Source organism: Lissotriton vulgaris, chromosome 6 (assembly GCF_964263255.1).
Source record: "Lissotriton vulgaris chromosome 6, aLisVul1.2, whole genome shotgun sequence".
Taxonomy (NCBI): domain Eukaryota; kingdom Metazoa; phylum Chordata; class Amphibia; order Caudata; family Salamandridae; genus Lissotriton; species Lissotriton vulgaris.
The window spans coordinates 355,963,148-355,987,002 of NC_141694.1; positions in this window are offsets into that span (position 1 = coordinate 355,963,148).

Here is a 23,855-nt window from a genome sequence, read left to right on the forward strand (position 1 = left end):
CAAAATCGTTTTTGGAATAACATTTTACCAACACAGCGCAGATCCTATCTACAAGCATTCAATTTCACTCTTGAAAACTCACTGTTTCACAAAAGACAATTCCTCTATCTTGCATATTTTAATATCAAGCATTTCCAAAAAACATACCACAAACCAACAGCAAAGAAAATCAGGGCCTTATTTTTGAAAGCCTTGCGCCACCAGTGCGTCATTTTTTTCCCATGTCAAAAGTGACACACCTGCGGCACAAGCCAATCATAAATATGACCCAAATGTAAATACCATTGATTTGCCACCAAAATCGTTTTCGGAATAACATTTTACCAAAACAGCGCAGGTCCTATGTACAAGCATTCAATTTTAATCCTGAAACCTCACTGTTTCACAAAAGACAATTCCTCTATCTTACATATTTTAATATCAAGCATTTCCAAAAAACATACCACAAACCAACAGCAGAAAAACTCAGGGCCTTATTTTTGAAAGCCTTGCGCCACCAGTGCGTCATTTTTCCCATGTTAAAAGTGACGCACCTGCAGCACAAGCCAATGAAAAATAAGCCCAAATGTAAATACCATTGATTTGCTCCCAAAATCGTTTTTTGAATAACATTTTACCAACACAGCGCAGGTCATATGTACAAGCATTCAATTTCACTCCTGAAACCTCACTGTTTCACAAAAGACAATTCCTCTATCTTGCATATTTTAATATCAAGCATTTCTAAAAAACATACCACAAACCACCAGCAAAGAAACTCAGGACCTTATTTTTGGAAAGCCTTGCGCCACCAGTGCGTCATTTTTTTCCCATGTTAAAAGTGACGCACCTGCGGCACAAGCCAATCATAAATATGACCCAAATGTAAATACCATTGATTTGCCACCAAAATCGTTTTTGGAATAACATTTTACCAACACAGCGCAGATCCTATCTACAAGCATTCAATTTCACTCTTGAAAACTCACTGTTTCACAAAAGACAATTCCTCTATCTTGCATATTTTAATATCAAGCATTTCTAAAAAACATACCACAAACCAACAGCAAAAAAACTCAGGGCCTTATTTTTGAAAGCCTTGCGCCACCAGTGCGTCATTTTTTTCTCATGTTAAAAGTGACGCACCTGCGGCACAAGCCAATCAAAAATAAGGCCCAAATGTAAATACCATTGATTTGCTCCCAAAATCGTTTTTTGAATAACATTTTACCAACACAGCGCAGGTCCTATGTACAAGGATTCAATTTCACTCCTGAAACCTCACTGTTTCACAAAAGACAAATCCGCTATCTTGCATATTTTAATAGCAAGCGTTTCCAAAAAACATGCCACAAACCAACAGCAAAGAAACTCAGGGCCTTATTTTTGAAAGCCTTGCGCCACCGGTGCGTCATTTTTTTCCCATGTTAAAAGTGATGCACCTGCGGCACAAGCCAATCAAAAATAAGGCCCAAATGTAAATACCATTGATTTGCTCCCAAAATCGTTTTTTGAATAACATTTTACCAACACAGCGCAGGTCCTATGTACAAGCATTCAATTTCACTCCTGAAACCTCACTGTTTCACAAAAGACAATTCCTCTATCTTGCATATTTTAATATCAAGCATTTCCCAAAAACATACCACAAACCAACAGCAAAGAAACTCAGGACCTTATTTTTGGAAAGCCTTGCGCCACCGGGGCGTCATTTTTTTCCCATGTTAAAAGTGACGCACCTGCGGCACAAGCCAATCATAAATATGACCCAAATGTAAATACCATTGATTTGCCACCAAAATCGTTTTTGGAATAACATTTTACCAACACAGCTCAGGTCCTATGTACAAGCATTCAATTTCACTCCTGAAACCTCACTGTTTCACAAAAGACAATTCCTCTATCTTGCATATTTTAATATCAAGCATTTCTAAAAAACATACCACAAACCACCAGCAAAGAAACTCAGGACCTTATTTTTGGAAAGCCTTGCGCCACCAGTGCGTCATTTTTTTCCCATGTTAAAAGTGACGCACCTGCGGCACAAGCCTATCATAAATATGACCCAAATGTAAATACCATTAATTTGCCCCCAAAATTGTTTTTGGAATAACATTTTACCAACACAGCGCAGATCCTATGTACAAGCATTCAATTTCACTAGTGAAACCTCACTGTTTCACAAAATACAAATACTCTATGTTGCAAATATTGATAGCAAACATCATCAAAAAGCAAGCCACAAACCAACAACAAAGAAACACAGGGCCCTATTTAGGAAGGCATTGCGACACTGGTGCGTCATTTTTTCCCCATGTTAAAAGTGACACACTTGCGGCACAAGCCAATCATAAATATGAACCAAATGTAAATACCACTGATTTGCCACCAAAATCGTTTTGGGAATAACATTTTACCAACACAGCGCAGATCCTATCTACAAGCATTCAATTTCACTCTTGAAAACTCACTGTTTCACAAAAGACAATTCCTCTATCTTGCATATTTTATTATCAAGCATTTCCAAAAACATACCACAAACGAACAGCAAAGAAACTCAGGGCCTTATTTTTGAAAGCCTTGCGCCACCAGTGCGTAATTTTTTTCCCATGTCAAAAGTGACGCACCTGCGGCACAAGCCAATCATAAATATGACCCAAATGTAAATACCATTGATTTGCCACCAAAATCGTTTTTGGAATAACATTTTACCAACGCAGCGCAGGTCCTATGGACAAGCATTCAATTTTACTCCTGAAACCTCACTGTTTCACAAAAGACAATTCCTCAATCTTACATATTTTAATACCAAGCATTTCCAAAAAACATACCACAAACCAACAGCAAAAAAACTCAGGGCCTTATTTTTGAAAGCCTTGCGCCACCAGTGCGTCATTTTTTCTCATGTTAAAAGTGACGCACCTGCGGCACAAGCCAATCAAAAATAAGGCCCAAATGTAAATACCATTGATTTGCTCCCAAAATCGTTTTTTGAATAACATTTTACCAACACAGCCCAGGTCCTATGTACAAGGATTCAATTTCACTCCTGAAACCTCACTGTTTCACAAAAGACAAATCCGCTATCTTGCATATTTTAATAGCAAGCGTTTCCAAAAAACATGCCACAAACCAACATCAAAGAAACTCAGGGCCTTATTTTTGAAAGCCTTGCGCCACCGGTGCGTCATTTTTTTCCCATGTTAAAAGTGACGCACCTGCGGCACAAGCCAATCATAAATATGACCCAAATGTAAATACCATTGATTTGCCACCAAAATCGTTTTGGGAATAACATTTTACCAACACAGCGCAGATCCTATCTACAAGCATTCAATTTCACTCTTGAAAACTCACTGTTTCACAAAAGACAATTCCTCTATCTTGCATATTTTAATATCAAGCATTTCCAAAAAACATACCACAAACCAACAGCAAAGAAACTCAGGGCCTTATTTTTGAAAGCCTTGCGCCACCAGTGCGTCATTTTTTTCCCATGTCAAAAGTGACACACCTGCGGCACAAGCCAATCATAAATATGACCCAAATGTAAATACCATTGATTTGCCACCAAAATCGTTTTTGGAATAACATTTTACCAAAACAGCGCAGGTCCTATGTACAAGCATTCAATTTTAATCCTGAAACCTCACTGTTTCACAAAAGACAATTCCTCTATCTTACATATTTTAATATCAAGCATTTCCAAAAAACATACCACAAACCAACAGCAGAAAAACTCAGGGCCTTATTTTTGAAAGCCTTGCGCCACCAGTGCGTCATTTTTCCCATGTTAAAAGTGACGCACCTGCAGCACAAGCCAATGAAAAATAAGCCCAAATGTAAATACCATTGATTTGCTCCCAAAATCGTTTTTTGAATAACATTTTACCAACACAGCGCAGGTCATATGTACAAGCATTCAATTTCACTCCTGAAACCTCACTGTTTCACAAAAGACAATTCCTCTATCTTGCATATTTTAATATCAAGCATTTCTAAAAAACATACCACAAACCACCAGCAAAGAAACTCAGGACCTTATTTTTGGAAAGCCTTGCGCCACCAGTGCGTCATTTTTTTCCCATGTTAAAAGTGACGCACCTGCGGCACAAGCCAATCATAAATATGACCCAAATGTAAATACCAATAATTTGCCCCCAAAATTGTTTTTTGAATAACATTTTACCAACACAGCGCAGATCCTATGTACAAGCATTCAATTTCACTAGTGAAACCTCACTGTTTCACAAAATACAAATACTCTATGTTGCAAATATTGATAGCAAACATCATCAAAAAGCAAGCCACAAACCAACAACAAAGAAACTCAGGGCCCTATTTAGGAAGGCATTGCGCCACTGGTGCGTCATTTTTTCCCCATGTTAAAAGTGACACACCTGCGGCACAAGCCAATCATAAATATGAACCAAATGTAAATACCACTGATTTGCCACCAAAATCGTTTTTGGAATAACATTTTACCAACACAGCGCAGATCCTATCTACAAGCATTCAATTTCACTCTTGAAAACTCACTGTTTCACAAAAGACAATTCCTCTATCTTGCATATTTTAATATCAAGCATTTCCAAAAACATACCACAAACCAACAGCAAAGAAACTCAGGGCTCTATTTTTGAAAGCCTTGCGCCACCAGTGCGTCATTTTTTTCCCATGTCAAAAGTGACGCACCTGCGGCACAAGCCAATCATAAATATGACCCAAATGTAAATACCATTGATTTGCCACCAAAATCGTTTTTGGAATAACATTTTACCAATGCAGCGCAGGTCCTATGGACAAGCATTCAATTTTACTCCTGAAACATCACTGTTTCACAAAAGACAATTCCTCAATCTTACATATTTTAATACCAAGCATTTCCAAAAAACATACCACAAACCAACAGCAAAAAAACTAAGGGCGTTATTTTTGAAAGCCTTGCGCCACCAGTGCGTCATTTTTTTCCCATGTTAAAAGTGACGCACCTGCGGCACAAGCCAATCAAAAATAAGGCCAAATGTAAATACCATTGATTTGCTCCCAAAATCATTTTTTGAATAACATTTTACCAACACAGCCCAGGTCCTATGTACAAGGATTCAATTTCACTCCTGAAACCTCACTGTTTCACAAAAGACAAATCCGCTATCTTGCATATTTTAATATCAAGCGTTTCCAAAAAACATGCCACAAACCAACAGCAAAGAAACTCAGGGCCTTATTTTTGAAAGCCTTGCGCCACCGGTGCGTCATTTTTTTCCCATGTTAAAAGTGACGCACCTGCGGCACAAGCCAATCATAAATATGACCCAAATGTAAATACCATTGATTTGCCACCAAAATCGTTTTTGGAATAACATTTTACCAACACAGCGCAGATCCTATGTACAAGCATTCAATTTCACTCTTGAAAACTCACTGTTTCACAAAGGACAATTCCTCTATCTTGCATAATTTAATATCAAGCATTTCCAAAAAACATACCACAAACCAACAGCAAAGAAACTCAGGGCCTTATTTTTGAAAGCCTTGCGCCACCAGTGCGTCATTTTTCACATGTTAAAAGTGACGCACCTGCAGCACAAGCCAATCATAAATATGACCCAAATGTAAATACCATTGATTTGCCACCAAAATCGTTTTTGGAATAACATTTTACCAACACAGCGCAGATCCTATCTACAAGCATTCAATTTCACTCTTGAAAACTCACTGTTTCACAAAAGACAATTCCTCTATCTTGCATATTTTAATATCAAGCATTTCCAAAAAACATACCACAAACCAACAGCAAAGAAAATCAGGGCCTTATTTTTGAAAGCCTTGCGCCACCAGTGCGTCATTTTTTTCCCATGTCAAAAGTGACACACCTGCGGCACAAGCCAATCATAAATATGACCCAAATGTAAATACCATTGATTTGCCACCAAAATCGTTTTCGGAATAACATTTTACCAAAACAGCGCAGGTCCTATGTACAAGCATTCAATTTTAATCCTGAAACCTCACTGTTTCACAAAAGACAATTCCTCTATCTTACATATTTTAATATCAAGCATTTCCAAAAAACATACCACAAACCAACAGCAGAAAAACTCAGGGCCTTATTTTTGAAAGCCTTGCGCCACCAGTGCGTCATTTTTCCCATGTTAAAAGTGACGCACCTGCAGCACAAGCCAATGAAAAATAAGCCCAAATGTAAATACCATTGATTTGCTCCCAAAATCGTTTTTTGAATAACATTTTACCAACACAGCGCAGGTCATATGTACAAGCATTCAATTTCACTCCTGAAACCTCACTGTTTCACTAAAGACAATTCCTCTATCTTGCATATTTTATTATCAAGCATTTCTAAAAAACATACCACAAACCACCAGCAAAGAAACTCAGGACCTTATTTTTGGAAAGCCTTGCGCCACCAGTGCGTCATTTTTTTCCCATGTTAAAAGTGACGCACCTGCGGCACAAGCCAATCATAAATATGACCCAAATGTAAATACAAATAATTTGCCCCCAAAATTGTTTTTTGAATAACATTTTACCAACACAGCGCAGATCCTATGTACAAGCATTCAATTTCACTAGTGAAACCTTACTGTTTCACAAAATACAAATACTCTATGTTGCAAATATTGATAGCAAACATCATCAAAAAGCAAGCCACAAAAAAAACAACAAAGAAACTCAGGGCCCTATTTAGGAAGGCATTGCGCCACTGGTGCATCATTTTTTCCCCATGTTAAAAGTGACACACCTGCGGCACAAGCCAATCATAAATATGAACCAAATGTAAATACCACTGATTTGCCACCAAAATCGTTTTTGGAATATTATTTTACCAACACAGCGCAGATCCTATCTACAAGCATTCAATTTCACTCTTGAAAACTCACTGTTTCACAAAAGACAAATCCACTATCTTGCATATTTTAATATCAAGCATTTCCAAAAAACATACCACAAACCAACAGCAAAGAAACTCAGGGCCTTATTTTTGAAAGCCTTGCGCCACCAGTGCGTCATTTTTTTCCCATGTCAAAAGTGACACACCTGCAGCACAAGCCAATCATAAATATGACCCAAATGTAAATACCATTGATTTGCCACCAAAATCGTTTTTGGAATAACATTTTACCAAAACAGCTCAGGTCCTATGTACAAGCATTCAATTTTAATCCTGAAACCTCACTGTTTCACAAAAGACAATTCCTCTATCTTACATATTTTAATATCAAGCATTTCCAAAAAACATACCACAAACCAACAGCAGAAAAACTCAGGGCCTTATTTTTGAAAGCCTTGCGCCACCAGGGCGTCATTTTTCCCATGTTAAAAGTGACGCACCTGCAGCACAAGCCAATGAAAAATAAGCCCAAATGTAAATACCATTGATTTGCTCCCAAAATCGTTTTTTGAATAACATTTTACCAACACAGCGCAGGTCATATGTACAAGCATTCAATTTCACTCCTGAAACCTCACTGTTTCACAAAAGACAAATCCGCTATCTTGCATATTTTAATATCAAGCATTTCCAAAAAACAAGCCACAAACCAACAGCAAAGAAACTCAGGGCCTTATTTTTGAAAGCCTTGCGCCACCGGTGCGTAATTTTTTTTCCATGTTAAAAGTGATGCACCTGCGGCACAAGCCAATCAAAAATAAGGCCCAAATGTAAATACCATTGATTTGCTCCCAAAATCGTTTTTTGAATAACATTTTACCAACACAGCGCAGGTCCTATGTACAAGCATTCAATTTCACTCCTGAAACCTCACTGTTTCACAAAAGACAATTCCTCTATCTTGCATATTTTAATATCAAGCATTTCTAAAAAACATACCACAAACCAACAGCAAAGAAACTCAGGACCTTATTTTTGGAAAGCCTTGCGCCACCGGTGCGTCATTTTTTTCCCATGTTAAAAGTGACGCACCTGCGGCACAAGCCAATCATAAATATGACCCAAATGTAAATACCATTGATTTGCCACCAAAATCGTTTTTGGTAAAACATTTTACCAACACAGCGCAGATCCAATGTACAAGGATTCAATTTCACTAGTGAAACCTCACTGTTTCATAAAATACAAATACTCTATCTTGCAAATATTGATAGCAAACATCATCAAAAAGCAAGACACAAACCAACAACATAGAAACTCCGGGCCTTATTTAGGAGGGCATTGCGCCACTGGTGCGTCATTTTTTCCCCATGTTAAAAGTGACACACCTGCGGCACAAGCCAATCATAAATATGACCCAAATGTAAATACCATTGATTTGCCACCAAAATCGTTTTTGGAATAACATTTTACCAACACAGCGCAGATCCTAACTACAAGCATTCAATTTCACTCTTGAAAACTCACTGTTTCACAAAAGACAATTCCTCTATCTTGCATATTTTAATATCAAGCAATTTGTAAAAAACATACCACAAACCAACAGCAAAGAAACTCAGAGCCTTATTTTTGAAAGCCTTGCGCCACCAGTGCGTCATTTTTTTCCCATGTCAAAAGTGACACGCCTGCAGCACAAGCCAATCATAAATATGACCCAAATGTAAATACCATTGATTTGCCACCAAAATCGTTTTTAGAATAGCATTTTACCAACACAGCGCAGGTCCTATGTATAAGCATTCAATTTTACTCCTGAAACCTCACTGTTTCACAAAAGACAATTCCTCTATCTTACATATTTTAATATCAAGCATTTCCAAAAAACATACCACAAACCAACAGCAAAAAAACTCAGGGCCTTATTTTTGAAAGCCTTGCGCCACCAGTGCGTCATTTTTTCCCATGTTAAAAGTGACACACCTGCGGCACAAGCCAATCATAAATATGAACCAAATGTAAATACCACTGATTTGCCACCAAAATCGTTTTGGGAATAACATTTTACCAACACAGCGCAGATCCTATCTACAAGCATTCAATTTCACTCTTGAAAACTCACTGTTTCACAAAAGACAATTCCTCTATCTTGCATATTTTAATATCAAGCATTTCCAAAAACATACCACAAACGAACAGCAAAGAAACTCAGGGCCTTATTTTTGAAAGCCTTGCGCCACCAGTGCGTCATTTTTTTCCCATGTCAAAAGTGACGCACCTGCGGCACAAGCCAATCATAAATATGACCCAAATGTAAATACCATTGATTTGCCACCAAAATCGTTTTTGGAATAACATTTTACCAACGCAGCGCAGGTCCTATGTACAAGCATTCAATTTTACTCCTGAAATCTCACTGTTTCACAAAAGACAATTCCTCAATCTTACATATTTTAATACCAAGCATTTCCAAAAAACATACCACAAACCAACAGCAAAAAAACTCAGGGCCTTATTTTTGAAAGCCTTGCGCCACCAGTGCGTCATTTTTTCTCATGTTAAAAGTGACGCACCTGCGGCACAAGCCAATCAAAAATAAGGCCCAAATGTAAATACCATTGATTTGCTCCCAAAATCGTTTTTTGAATAACATTTTACCAACACAGCCCAGGTCCTATGTACAAGGATTCAATTTCACTCCTGAAACCTCACTGTTTCACAAAAGACAAATCCGCTATCTTGCATATTTTAATATCAAGCGTTACCAAAAAACATGCCACAAACCAACAGCAAAGAAACTCAGGTCCTTATTTTTGAAAGCCTTGCCCCAACGGTGCGTCATTTTTTTCCCATGTTAAAAGTGACGCACCTGCGGCACAAGCCAATTATAAATATGACCCAAATGTAAATACCATTGATTTGCCACCAAAATCGTTTTTGGAATAACATTTTGCCACCACAGCGCAGGTCCTATGTACAAGCATTCAATTTCACTCCTGAAACCTTACTGTTTCACAAAAGACAATTCCTCTATCTTGCATATTTTAATATCAAGCATTTCCAAAAAACATACCACAAACCAACAGCAAAGAAACTCAGGACCTTATTTTTGGAAAGCCTTGCGCCACCGGTGCGTCATTTTTTTCCCATGTTCAAAGTGACGCACCTGCGGCACAAGCCAATCATACATATGACCCAAATATAAATACCATTGATTTGCTACCAAAAGCGTTTTTCGAACAACATTTTAACAACACAGCGCAGGTCCTATGTACAAGCATTCAATTTCACATCTGAAACCTCACTGTTTCATAAAGGACAATTCCTCTATCTTGCATATTTTAATATCAAACATTTCCAAAAAACATACCACAAACCAACAAGAAAGAATCTCAATCTGCTTTCTAATTTGAATTAACACAGGTAACTTAATTCTAAAACATTCAAATATATTTCTTTACTGAGGCAGACACTATTAATTGCTTCTCAAAAAAATAAAAGCCATTCTTTTACCCCAAAATCGTTTTTTAAATAACTTTTTACAAACACTGCACAAGTCCTATGGAAAGGGGCGACCACTCGGTCCCCCCGAACGTATGGTTGGGGGCCCAGATCCTCCCGGGAAACCATTTTGGGCGGGGGGCGTGTCACGGCTGGTATGCCCAAAGCGGCGTAGCAGGGGCGCTCCTTTTCCCGCCCAAGAGGGGTTGTCCTAGACACCTACACCGATGGCCACGCCCAGTAGGCGTACCGGCGGAGGGTACACGCCCTCCCGGGGAAGAATAAATAGAGCGGGAATCCGAAGAAGCATCCTCTTGTTCCTGTGCTTGGAAGCTGCACACACTCGTTGCACGTGAGCCCTCGACGGAACAAGGAGCAATTTTGGAAAGGGGCGACCACTCGGTCCCCCCGAACGTATGGCGGAGTACCACGATCCCCCAGGGAAGCCATCTTGGGCGGGAGGCGCGTCTCGGCTGGTATGCCCGAAGCGGCGTAGCCGGGGCGCGCCTTTTCCCGCCCTAGAGTGGGTTGGCCTAGACACTGACGCGGCTGGCCACGCCCTAGGGGCAGGCAGGGGCGGGTTTACGCCCGCCCTGAAGACGGATAAAAGGAGAAGCAAGATCCGAAGGCATCCTCTTGTTCCTGTGCTCTGAAGCTGCACCTCCTCGCTGCACGTGAGCTCGAGACGGAACGAAGAGCCAATTTTAAGCGTTGTAATCTTTCTTGTTTGTTTTCCAGATACTCTGTTGGAGAATGCCGAAGAAGGCGGGAAAGCGCATGACTACTGACCAGATGCTGCGCGTTCTTATGAAAGAGATGACTGAGTTAAAGAGGCGAATGGATGAAAACGAGGAAGGTGGACCGAAACGTCCTTTGGCGGGAGCAGCCCCGGGAGGGAAAAACAAGAGGCCCAGGAGAGGGAGAGCTGTGGAAGACATCCCGGGCCCTAGTGCTCCGCTAGAGACACCCACCCCCGTGCCGGAGGGAGGGAATCCGATTCCCGTTGTAGTCACCCCCGTGTCCGGGGACGATATGCCGCCTGAGCTGGCAGCACAACTAGCAGCGTGGTTGGGTAAAGATAGTGAGGGCGCCACGGCTGTCGACGCGCAGGTGCTGATGAAGCAACTGCGTGAGTCACGGGAAGCAGCGAAGGTATCCACACCGGCTGCGGTAGTAGAGAAGCCACAGGGGACAGGTTCGGTCGCAGAGACGCCGTCCGGTTCAGGTAAGCGGCCATTGCCGATTGCAAGGGATGAGTCAGCACCTTCTCGTAGGGAGAGGGTGGGTCAGCATGTTCCCTTGGCTATTAAGGAGAAGATATGGGCGGGAGAATATGTAAACATTTTCTCGTTGCTTACTGATCACTATGAAATGGAGCATGTTAAGGGCCAGAAGGATCTCATGCATCCGAGTGTTTGGCGCGCAAAAATGGCCGCCTTTAAGGTGAACGAAAATATTGGCAATTGGGGCAAAGCGTGGGGGGTCTTTACATCGATCTTGGGGGAACGAAGGCCCGATCTGCTGCACGAATTGCCGATTTATCAGTCTCGAATCATGGGGTACTCGGTGTCACATGAGGGTAACCATTGGTTCTGCTATGATAATCTGTTTAGAAAGGCTAAAGAACATGATAAAAGCTTAACTTGGGATTGTTATGATTCTGTGTCTTGGGATAAAATGAAGGAGACTGGTATGTTGAAAGTGCCATTGGTGGGAAGTAACGTTGGCGAATCCTACCGCCAGTATGCGGGGACGCCCTTTCGATCAGGTACAGGTACCGACGATTACTCGAGGCCTGCCGGAAATACAGGAAAAAGGGGGGTTTGTTGGAACTTCAACAGGGGAAAATGTACCAGGCCCCAGGGATCGTGCAAATTTAGGCACGAATGTAGTGGGTGTGGGCAATCATCCCATCCTGAGTCCACGTGCAGAGCCAAAACGGGTGATAACGGGGGTAGAGGAGGCGCCAAACAGGTCTAATATAGTCCGAGGGGCGCCTTTACCTACCCCGATTGATACCTTGGCGATGATTCCTTGGCTCAGTGAATACCCGGATTGTACTTCTGCTGGGGTGTTGCGGAACGGGTTTTCTTATGGTTTCCGCATCCCAGTGGGGGACTTTCAAGGTGCAGCGAAATGTAGAAATCAGCTATCGGTCTTCCAGCATACGACCGTGGTACAGGATAAGATCAGGAAAGAGGTGACTCGAGGTCGAGTCGCCGGTCCGTTTAGTGTACCACCGGTTCCTAACTTTGTTTGTTCCCCCTTAGGTGTGGTCCCAAAGAAGGACCCGGGTGAGTTTCGGCTGATACACAATTTATCAGCCCCACGTGGTCTTTCCGTAAACGAAGCGATAGACCCGGAAGTGTGTTCGGTGCGGTACGCATCCTTCGATGAGGCCGTAGCCATTTTGAATCGCCTGGGGCCCGGGGCGCTGATGGCAAAATCTGATATCGAGTCAGCGTTCCGGTTGCTCCCGGTACATCCAGACGATCAGCGTCTCCTAGGTTTCATGTTTCAGGGTCATTATTACATGGATAGGTGTATGCCGATGGGGTGCTCTATATCTTGTGCCTATTTCGAAAAATTCAGTACTTTTCTACAATGGGTCTTCACAAGGAAGACGGGTTTCCGAAATGTGATGCATTACCTTGACGATTTTTTGTTCCTGGGGGCGGCCGGGGATCCGGAATGTGGGCAGGCTTTGGCTCAATTTTGTGTTTTAATGAATCAGTTTGGCGTGCCATTGGCACCAGGTAAGACTGTGGGGCCTTCCACTTGCCTCGAGTTTCTGGGGATCGAGTTGGATTCCGAGGAAGGGTGTTTTCGTTTACCTGCCGAAAAAGTGTCAAAGTTCAGGTCATCCCTGCAAATATGTATAAATGGATCCAAGGTTAAGCTGCATCAGTTACAGCAGCTAGTTGGCCAGTTGAATTTTGCCCTGAGGGTTATACCAATGGCCCGCCCCTTTTCTCGTTCGATTGCTCAAACCATGGTCGGCCTGAAGGAGGGCCATCATCGCACGAGGCTCTCGGCTGAGGTCCGCCAGGACATGCGCATTTGGTTGGCATTCCTGGCGGATTTCAATGGTCGAGTCGTCTGGAATAAACCAGCCGTGTCCTCTGATGAGCTGGGGCTGTGGACGGATTCGGCAGGGAGTATAGGTTTTGGTGCCATCTTCGGCACAAGATGGTCTGCACAAAAGTGGCCGACATGGTGGCATGACAGTGGGCTGACAAGTAACATTGCTTTCCTGGAACTTTTCCCCATTTTAGTAGCCCTGAAAACTTGGCCCGAAGGGTTCATGGATCACTCTGTGGTATTCTGGTCTGACAATATGACCGTGGTCGAGTGTATCAATAGCCAGGCAGCACGATGCAAGTGGATTTTGAGACTACTCAAAGAAATTGTTTTACTGTGTATGCAATTGAATGTGTTATTCAAAGCAAGACATGTCCCAGGGGTAATGAACCAGGCAGCTGATGCACTGTCTCGTTTTCGTATGCAGGCTTTCTGGGGTTTTCTTCCCACAGCGGACCCGGAGCCAGCACCCTTTCCCGAAGCTCTCTGGTCTCTCGGTGCCCCGAACTTCGTAACCTCGTGGGAGAGAGTTTAGCACCCAGGACGAGGAAGGCATATGAAGGGGCGTTCCGGTCCTATTTGGCCTTTTTGGGGACTGATAGAGAGGAGCTTTGGGGCCAGGAAGAGTGGGTGGTGAATTTTCTGATGTCCTTACATCGGGTCGGGAAATCGGTGGCCACGGCTCAGAGGCATCGGGCTGCCATTTCCTTTGTTGCTAGGGCCCACGGGATCCTTGACCCGACAGCGTCTTTCGTTGTACAGAAAGCGCTACGAGGGTGGCAACGCCTTGAGGGTCGCAGAGTAGATGAAAGGCGCCCGATAGGTTTAGATAGGCTGGCCCAGTTGCTATCCAGACTCCCTGCTACGTGTTCATCTCAGTTTGAGACGGTGTTATTCCGAGCCGCTTTTACGCTGGCATTCCATGGGGCTATGCGGGTAAGCGAACTAGTGGCGAGGAACAAGCAGGATGTGACAGGAGGATTGTGCCTGGAGCACGTCCAGATCAGAGGGGAGACGATGACGGTCTCGTTTGTCAGGTCCAAAACCGATCAAAGTGGGATGGGTGACTGCGTAATCATACGCAGGATTCCCGGGTCCTCCATGTGCCCGGTAAGGTGTCTAGAAGATTATTTAACACGGAGGGTGGCATCATGGGGGGGGACCTTGTTGAGACACGCTGACGCCACCCCACTGACAAAGTTTCAGTTTCAGCGGGTGCTTGCGATGTCGATTGCCGCTGCGGGCTTGAACCCGGGCGAGTTTGGGACCCATTCCTTTCGGATAGGGGCTGCTACAGAAGCTACAGCCAGGGGTCTGGATGTGGAACAAGTTAAACGGGTGGGGCGTTGGTCCTCCAATTGTTATAAAAGGTATGTGCGTTTGCACATGTTGTGAAGCTGTAACAATGTACTCACGCTTCTTGTTTTTGTTTGGTTTTCAGTTGCGCAAGCCTACGAGGCGGGGCGGACTTTGCAGTCGACCCAACACCGGGCCAGCGGTCAGACATCACCGGCTGTGAAAAAGGAGGTGTGGGTCGTGGGCCACTCATACGTGAGACGTGCCGCAGACGTATTCAAGGCAGGTGATATGATTCACGTAGCTGGGGAATACGGGTACAGTGTGTCCTTCTACGGAAGAGGCGGTCTCTGTATTGACCAGTTTCAATCATTTTTTGAGGGTTTGCTAGGGCGGACGAGGTCACCGCCGTCTGTAGTCATAGTACATCTTGGGGGTAATGATTTGGTCACCACTGGTAGACGACTTCTCCTTGAGGCAATGCTTTCCACTGTAAGTTGGTTAGCGAGGAGAGTTCCAGGGTGCACAATTGCATGGTCCCATATGATCCCACGAAAAGTGTGGCGGGGGGCTATTTCGGTTCCTGCTTTAAATCATTCTGTTAGAAAGCTTAATAATAAAGTGAGTAGGTTGTTCCGTTCCAAGACACTGCATTCTATTTCACATGGGTGTATTAATGATGACAGTATGTATGTGGGGGATGGAGTGCATTTGTCTCGGGTGGGGAATGAGTTACTCATAGGAGACTTCTTAGCATGGCTAAAAACGTTACACCATGACCTTTAGGTAGGAGTGTTGTGGGGGGTCCGGATAGCCGGTCAACTATCCGGCCTGTGGCGGTAAGGTCATGATCGGTGAGCACTAATTGGAAGATCCCTATGAGTGGGCGTCACCCAGCACGGATGGGAGCGCTCGGGGGAGGTGGCCATTGGCCCCTCAACGGGGAGGCGGTCCCTTCTAAGGATGGGTCGCCGAAAGAAAAGGAAAGGCGGTCAAGGCCCCTTCCTGGGTAGGAGGGGTTACAGCCCCCTCCTGGGGAATTTCCCGGGGCCAGGACGTCTGCGACGGCAGATGTGGTAAGTTGTGTGGGGTTTGGGGGGGGGTCTACGCTACCTTCTAGATACCTCACACGAGTCCTCGTACGACCTCTAAGTGGCGTCGAGTTTTATTGGGGCCCCCGTCAAGTCAAGGGAAATTGGTAATTGCACTTGAGGTACGCCTCTGGGCCGCCCCTCACAAGTGAGGGCGATATTTCTGGGTTAGGGATCTTGACACCGGTTACGACCTTGCCGTTGGCCCTTAAACGTTAGGATGTACAATTTCAAAATTTCAAGTAAATGTTTTGTAGGATGTTAGTTCGGCTAGGAGAACCTTTGTATTAGAGAATCTGTTAAGGTTAGCCAAACATCGCAATGTGGTAATGAAATTGTACATAATATGAAACTGTTTATTTAATGTTTTAATTTTGTTTCATATTTTAATAAATACGGCCGGGAGGGTTACTCCCTCCCGTCTTCCAAAGACTTCAGAACTGTTTCCGGTTTCCCATCCTTGGGGATTGTGTTGAGAGGGGGTGGCGGGTATCTCAGCCATATGGAAAGGGGCGACCACTCGGTCCCCCCGAACATATGGCGGAGTACCACGATCCCCCCGGGAAGCCATCTTGGGCGGGAGGCGCGTCTCGGCTGGTATGCCCGAAGCGGCGTAGCCGGGGCGCGCCTTTTCCCGCCCTAGAGTGGGTTGGCCTAGACACTGACGCGGCTGGCCACGCCCTAGGGGCAGGCAGGGGCGGGTTTACGCCCGCCATGAAGACGGATAAAAGGAGAAGCAAGATCCGAAGGCATCCTCTTGTTCCTGTGCTCTGAAGCTGCACCTCCTCGCTGCACGTGAGCTCGAGACGGAACGAAGAGCCAATTTTGACCCACCCACCAGCCCCTGAGGACAGCAAGTGGTTTTTGAATAAAGTTGATGGATAACTCTGATTTTCGTTTACAGGTTGTGGTATTATCGTGATGATTTTGAGTATGTAATAAAGAATGGTCAATTTGTGTTACGTTTCGTAAATTAGGAAATTCTGCTTTAAGTGTTCATTGGTAAGCATGCTTTTAATAAAAGTGTAGTTGCTACAGTCTTTTTAGTTTAGTCATTTAGTTAGCATTGTCGTATTTATTTTGGTCGGGCGGTAAGGTCATGATCGGTGAGCACTAATTGGAAGATCCCTATGAGTGGGCGTCACCCAGCACGGATGGGAGCGCTCGGGGGAGGTGGCCATTGGCCCCTCAACGGGGAGGCGGTCCCTTCTAAGGATGGGTCGCCGAAAGAAAAGGAAAGGCGGTCAAGGCCCCTTCCTGGGTAGGAGGGGTTACAGCCCCCTCCTGGGGAATTTTCCGGGGCCAGGACGTCTGCGACGGCAGATGTGGTAAGTTGTGTGGGGTTTGGGGGGGGGTCTACGCTACCTTCTAGATACCTCACACGAGTCCTCGTACGACCTCTAAGTGGCGTCGAGTTTTATTGGGGCCCCCGTCAAGTCAAGGGAAATTGGTAATTGCACTTGAGGTACGCCTCTGGGCCGCCCCTCACAAGTGAGGGCGATATTTCTGGGTTAGGGATCTTGACACCGGTTACGACCTTGCCGTTGGCCCTTAAACGTTAGGATGTACAATTTCAAAATTTCAAGTAAATGTTTTGTAGGATGTTAGTTCAGCTAGGAGAACCTTTGTATTAGAGAATCTGTTAAGGTTAGCCAAACATCGCAATGTGGTAATGAAATTGTACATAATATGAAACTGTTTATTTAATGTTTTAATTTTGTTTCATATTTTAATAAATACGGCCGGGAGGGTTACTCCCTCCCGTCTTCCAAAGACTTCAGAACTGTTTCCGGTTTCCCATCCTTGGGGATTGTGTTGAGAGGGGGTGGCGGGTATCTCAGCCATATGAGAATTTTATAATTCTTGTGTTTCTCTTTCAGCGAATTCGAGGCTAAAACGACCGGGGACCGTTTCTGATCATCTTAGAGTGACTACTTGAAAGGAATGCCGGGCAAAAAGGCAGGAAAGAAGTCCGAGACTGAACAGATGCTCCGGATGTTGGTTGGTAGAATGACGAAGATGGAACGAACCGTTGGACGCGATATGGCGACCATGAAGAAGCAGATGGCTGCGATGAACAATCCGGGTAAACCAAAGAAGGTAATAGGCCCAGCATTGCCGGACGTTGCCCCGGAGGGTAGGGGGAAGCGGGTCAGGAATAGGGCCCCAAGGGGGAGGTCCCCGTCCCCGATGTACCCCCGGCGAGCCCCGTCGTTCCGGTCGAGGCCCCTATACTCCCAGATGCGGGTCGGCCGATACCGGTTGTGATTACGCCCGCTAGCGAGGAGGACATGCCGCCTGAATTGGCCGCCCAGTTGGCGGCTTGGCTCGGCGAAAAAACAGGGGGTGCGACGGCACCTGGAGACACGGCCGAAGAGGCCAGATTACTAATGCAGCAGTTGCGGCAGTCGCGAGATGCCGCAAAGGCGAATCTCCCTCTTCTCCCCCCACAGGTAACCTCGGAAGGACCGGTAGCTGGCGTGGAAAAAACAGCGGAAACGTCAACCTTGCCGGGTAAGCAGGCATTGCCAATGGCGGGGGGGGGCTTATTGCCCTCAAGGCGGGAGAAAGTGGTTCAACATATCCCGTTGGCCACGAAAGAGTTAATTTGGGCTGACAAGTATGTGAATATGTTCTCTTTGTTAACTGACCATCAAGAGATTGAGTATGCTAAAACGCAGAAGGATTTGTGGCACCCGAGTGTATGGCGAGCCAAGATGGCGGGTTTTAGGGTGGATGAGACAATAATAAAATTGGGCCAAGGCCTTTGCAATGTTTACTGCCATTATTGGGGAACGTAAGCCTGAAGTTTTGTCTGAATTGTCTTGCTATCAGGCACGAATAATGGATTTTTACGAAACATATGAGGGTAATGAATGGATGGGTTACGACATGAAGTTCCGTAAGGCCAAAGAGTACGATTCATCTCTGACGTGGGATTGTCTCGACTCGATCTCTTGGCAGAAGCAGCTCTTGCCGGGCTGGACGAAGGCGTCCTCGCCTGGCGAGAATGGGTTGGGGTTTTTCCGCCAACAGCCCACGGCACCCTTTCGAGCGGGCGCCGGTGGCAATCACCAACCAAGGCCCGGGGGGAATGGGGGAAAGCGGGGGGTCTGCTGGAGCTTTAATAGAGGCAACTGCTCCAGACCGCAAGGGGCATGTAAGTTCAGGCATGCATGTGCGGGTTGTGGGAATTCCTCGCACTCGGAAATTTCGTGCAGATCCAAAAATGGCGGGTCGGGAGGTAAGGGGGGGTCCAAACAAGACTGAGGAGGGACACTGTGTATCGTTACCTACCCCCGTTGATATCATGGCAATAACCCCCTGGCTAAACGAATACCCTGATCATGTCTCCGCTGGAGTGCTGAGGAACGGATTCTTATATGGTTTCCGCATTCCGGCGGGGGATTTTCGTGGGGAATCACTTTGTAGAAACCAATTATCGACCCGGCATAATCCGGCGGTGGTAGAGAAGAAAATCGAAAAAGAAATTTTACTAGGCCGGGTGGCGGGCCCATACCAGCGCCCTCCAGTGGAAAATTGTGTCTGTTCCCCGTTGGGAGTGGTCCCCAAAAAAGACCCAGGGGAGTTTCGGATGATCCATAACTTATCGGCACCAAAGGGTCTCTCGGTGAACGAAGCGATTGACCCTGGAGTTTGTTCGGTGCGGGACGCATCCTTCGATGATGCCGTCACCATGTTGAATCGCCTGGGGCCCGGAGCGCTGATGGTGAAGTCAGATATCGAGTCGGCGTTCCGGTTGCTCCCGGTACACCCACAGGACCAGCGTCTGTTAGGCTTTGTGTTTCAGGGACGTTACTACATGGATAGATGCATGTCAACGGGTTGCTCCATTTCTTGTGCCTATTTTGAGAAATTCAGCTGTTTTTTGGAGTGGGCATTCACTGAGGCCACTGGGCATAGCCTTGTTATGCATTACTTAGATGATTTTCTGTTCTTGGGGGCCGCCGGCGACACAACATGTGCGCAGGCTCTACAGGAGTTTTGTATCCTCATGAGGGAATTCGGGGTGCCATTGGCACCAGGTAAGACGGTGGGACCATCTACTTCACTCAAGTTTCTGGGGATTGAGCTCGATTCTGTGGAGGGATGTTTCCGTTTGCCGGGGGAAAAGGTAGCTAAATTTAGGGCTTCCCTGCAACTTTGCCTTAGTAAGCCAAGGTGACCCTGCATCAGTTACAACAGGCAGTGGGTCAGCTTAACTTTGCCCTGAGGGTGATACCAATGGCTCGCCCCTTTTCACGCTCTATTGCACAGGCTATGGTCGGTCTAAAAGAAGGACACCACCGCACGAGACTGTCTGCAGAGGTTCGCCAGGACATGCGTATTTGGTTGGCATTTCTGGCGGACTTCAACGGTCGAGTAGTGTGGAACAAGCCGCCAGCGTCTTCGGACGAGCTAGGTTTGTGGACTGACTTGGCGGGGAGCGTTGGGTTTGGCGCCATTTTCCGCAATTGATGGTCGGCGCAAACATGGCCGACATGGTGGCACACCAGCGGTCTCACAGGTAACATTGGTTTCCTCGAACGATTCCCTATATTGGTGGCTCTGAGGGCATGGCCGGACAAGTTCAGAAATCGCTCAGTGGTATTTTGGTCAGACAATATGACTGTGGTTGAATGTATAAATAATCAGGCAGCACGCTGCAAGTGGATTTTGAGATTGCTGAAGGAAATTGTACTGATTTGCATGAGACTAAATGTACAATTCAGGGCAAAGCATGTTCCGGGGGTACTGAATCATGCTGCTGATGCACTCTCTCGTTCACATATGCAGGCGTTCAGGGGTTATCTACCGACTGCGGACCTAGCGGCGGCACCATTCCCCGAAGTACTCTGGCTACTCGGTGCCCCGGATTACAAGACCTCGGGGCAGCAAGCTTAGCCCCCAGGACAAGGAAGGCATACGAAGGAGCGTTTCGTTCCTAATGTGCATTTTTGGGTGCGGCAGGGGATCAGACATGGGGTCAGGAGGATTGCTTCCTGAGGTTACTGGTGGCATTACATAGGGAAGGCCGATCAGTGGCAACGGCCAATAGGCACCGGGCGGCCATTTCATTCATGGCGCAGGTGCATGGGGTCAAGGACCTGACATCTTCCTTTTTGGCAAAGAAAGCTCTTCGGGGCTGGCAGCGCCTTGAGGGTCGTAGAGTAGATGAGAGGCGCCCGATTGGGTTAGAGAGGTTGTCCCTGCTCATGGCAATATTACCCACGACATGTTCCTCCCGATTCGAGGCAGTTCTGTTCCGGGCCGCATTTGCATTAGCATTCCATGGGGCTATGCGGGTGAGTGAACTGGTAGCAAAGAATAAGAACGATGTGGAGGGAGGTCTGTGTAGGAATCACGTCCTGATTAGGGGTGATTCAATGGTGGTTACAATAGCTAAGTCCAAGACTGACCAGACAGCTATAGGGGAGACAGTGTTGTGGTCCAGCGCATACAAGGGTCCCCCATGTGCCCGGTAAAGTGCATTGAGGAAAATTTGGCGCTGAGGGTGGATACATGGGGTGGGAGTCTGCTGAGACACATCGATGCCACCCCACTGACGAGGTTTCAGTTTCAAAGGGTGCTAACATTGGCAATCGCAGCGGCGGGTTTAGACCCGGGCGATTTTGGGACCCACTCCTTCAGGATAGGGGCTGCTACTGAGGCTACAGCCAGAGGTCAGAGTGCCGAAGAGGTGAAACTGTTGGGACGATGGTCCTCGAGTTATTTTAAAAGGTATGTGCGGTTGCACATGTTGTGAAGTCAAGTTACATGCACTCATGCTTCTTGTCTTCTGTTTGATTTACAGTTTCGCGAGCATGTTATGCGGGCAGAATTTGCAGTCGACCCGGCTCCTGGGGACCAGCAGTCAGAGATCACCGGCTGAGGAGAGAATGGTATGGGTCGTGGGCCACTCATACGTGAGGCGGGCCTGGGACGTATTCAAAGCAGGTGACACGACTCACGCAGCTGGGGAATACGGGTACAGAGTGACCTTCCATGGAAGGGGCGGGCTCTGTATTGACCAGTTCGAATCTTTTATCGAGGGACTCTTAGGGCGGCAGAGGTCACCGCCATCTGTAATCATAGTACACCTGGGGGGCAACGACATGGTGACACTCGGTAGGCGAGTATTACTCGAGCGAGTTTTGTCTACCGTTAGTTGGCTGGCGAAAAGGATCCCGGGGTGCACGATTGCATGGTCCCACATGATTCCCAGAAAAGTATGGCAGGGGGGCCTGTCGGTGTCAGCACTGAACCATTCAGTAAAGAAGGTCAACAACAAAATTGGTAGGTTGTTTCGCTCAGCGCAGTTGCACAGTATTCCGCATGGGTAAATTCGGGGCGATCACATGTATCTCGAGGATGGGGTTCACTTGTCCCGGGAAGGGAATGTCTTACTCATAGGAGACTTCATAGCATGGTTAAGGGGTTTATGAAAGCATGACCTTTAGGAGGAGTTTGTGGGGGGGCCGGATAGCCGGTCAACTATCCGGCCAGTGGTGGTAAGGTCATGATCGGTGAGCAGTAATTTCAAGGTCCCTAGAGGGGGGCGCCACCCACTATGGATGGGAGTGCCTGGGGGGAGGCGGCCATTGGCCCCTCCCATGGGGAGGCGGCACCCACTAAGTATGGGTCGCCTAGGGGCCTAGATGGCCATAGACCCCTTCCAGGGGAGGAGGCGGTTATATGCCCCTCCTACGAATTTCCCGGGGCCCGGATATCCGCGATGGCGGATGTGATAGACAGTGTGGGGTGGGAGGGGGAGTCCACGCTGCCTTCTTACAGACACCTCACACGGGTCCTCGGACGACCTTTAAGATGGCGTCGAGTTTAGATGGGGGCCCCCAACAAGACAAGGGAAATTGGTGTTGGCACAGAGGGTACAGTCCTCTGCGCATGCGCCACTCACACCGTGAGGGCGAGAGTTTTGGTAGTAGGGATCTGACACCGGTTGCGACCTTGCTGTTGGCCCGTAATGTTATGGATGTACAATTTTAATTCAGAAAGTATGCATTTGCAGGATGTTAGACTCGGCTAGGAAAACCTTTGTATTAGAGATTTGTTAAGGTTAGCCAATGAACATGTCTTCATCGAAATGTAATAAATGAAAATTGTACATGATATGAAACTTGTATTTAATGTTTTAATTTTGTTTCATATTTTAATAAATACGGCCGGGAGGGTAACTCCCTCCCGCCTTCGAAAAGTTCAGAACGACGTCCGTCTCCCATCATTGGGGATTGTGTTGGGAGGGGGTGACGGGCATCCCGGCCATATGGAAAGGGGCAACCACTCGGTCCCCCCGAACGTATGGTTGGGGGCCCAGATCCTTACGGGTAACCATTTTGGGCAGGGGGGCGTGTCACGGCTGGTATGCCCAAAGCGGCGTAGCCGGGGCGCTCCTTTTCCCGCCCAAGAGGAGTTGTCATAGACACCTACACCGATGGCCACGCCCAGTAGGCGTACCGGCGGAGGGTACACGCCCTCCCGGGGAAGAATAAAGAGAGCGGGAATCCGAAGAAGCATCCTCTTGTTCCTGTGCTTGGAAGCTGCACCCACTCGTTGCACGTGAGCCCTCGACGGAACAAGGAGCAATTTTGACCCACCCACCAGCCCCTTATGGCAATGTTTTTTCTGCAATAAAGTCTTTTTCCTTTTTGATAAACATCTTCTTCCCTCAGGTGTTGTGAAGTATGAAGGTCTAGTTTAATGATGTGATTTGTGTCCGAAGGTACTGTGTTCTTGTGGCATAGACAGACATGCAAGTAGATAAGATGATGGGTTTTTTCTCTTTATAGGTAATCAATGTTGTATTTATAAATGTTTTGGTCGGGCGGTAAGGTCATGATCGGTGAGCAGTAATTTCAAGGTCCCTAGAGGGGGGCGCCACCCACTATGGATGGGAGTGCCTGGGGGGAGGCGGCCATTGGCCCCTCCCACGGGGAGGCGGCACCCACTAAGTATGGGTCGCCTAGGGGAAGACGGCCATAGACCCCTTCCAGGGGAGGAGGCGGTTATATGCCCCTCCTACGAATTTCCCGGGGCCC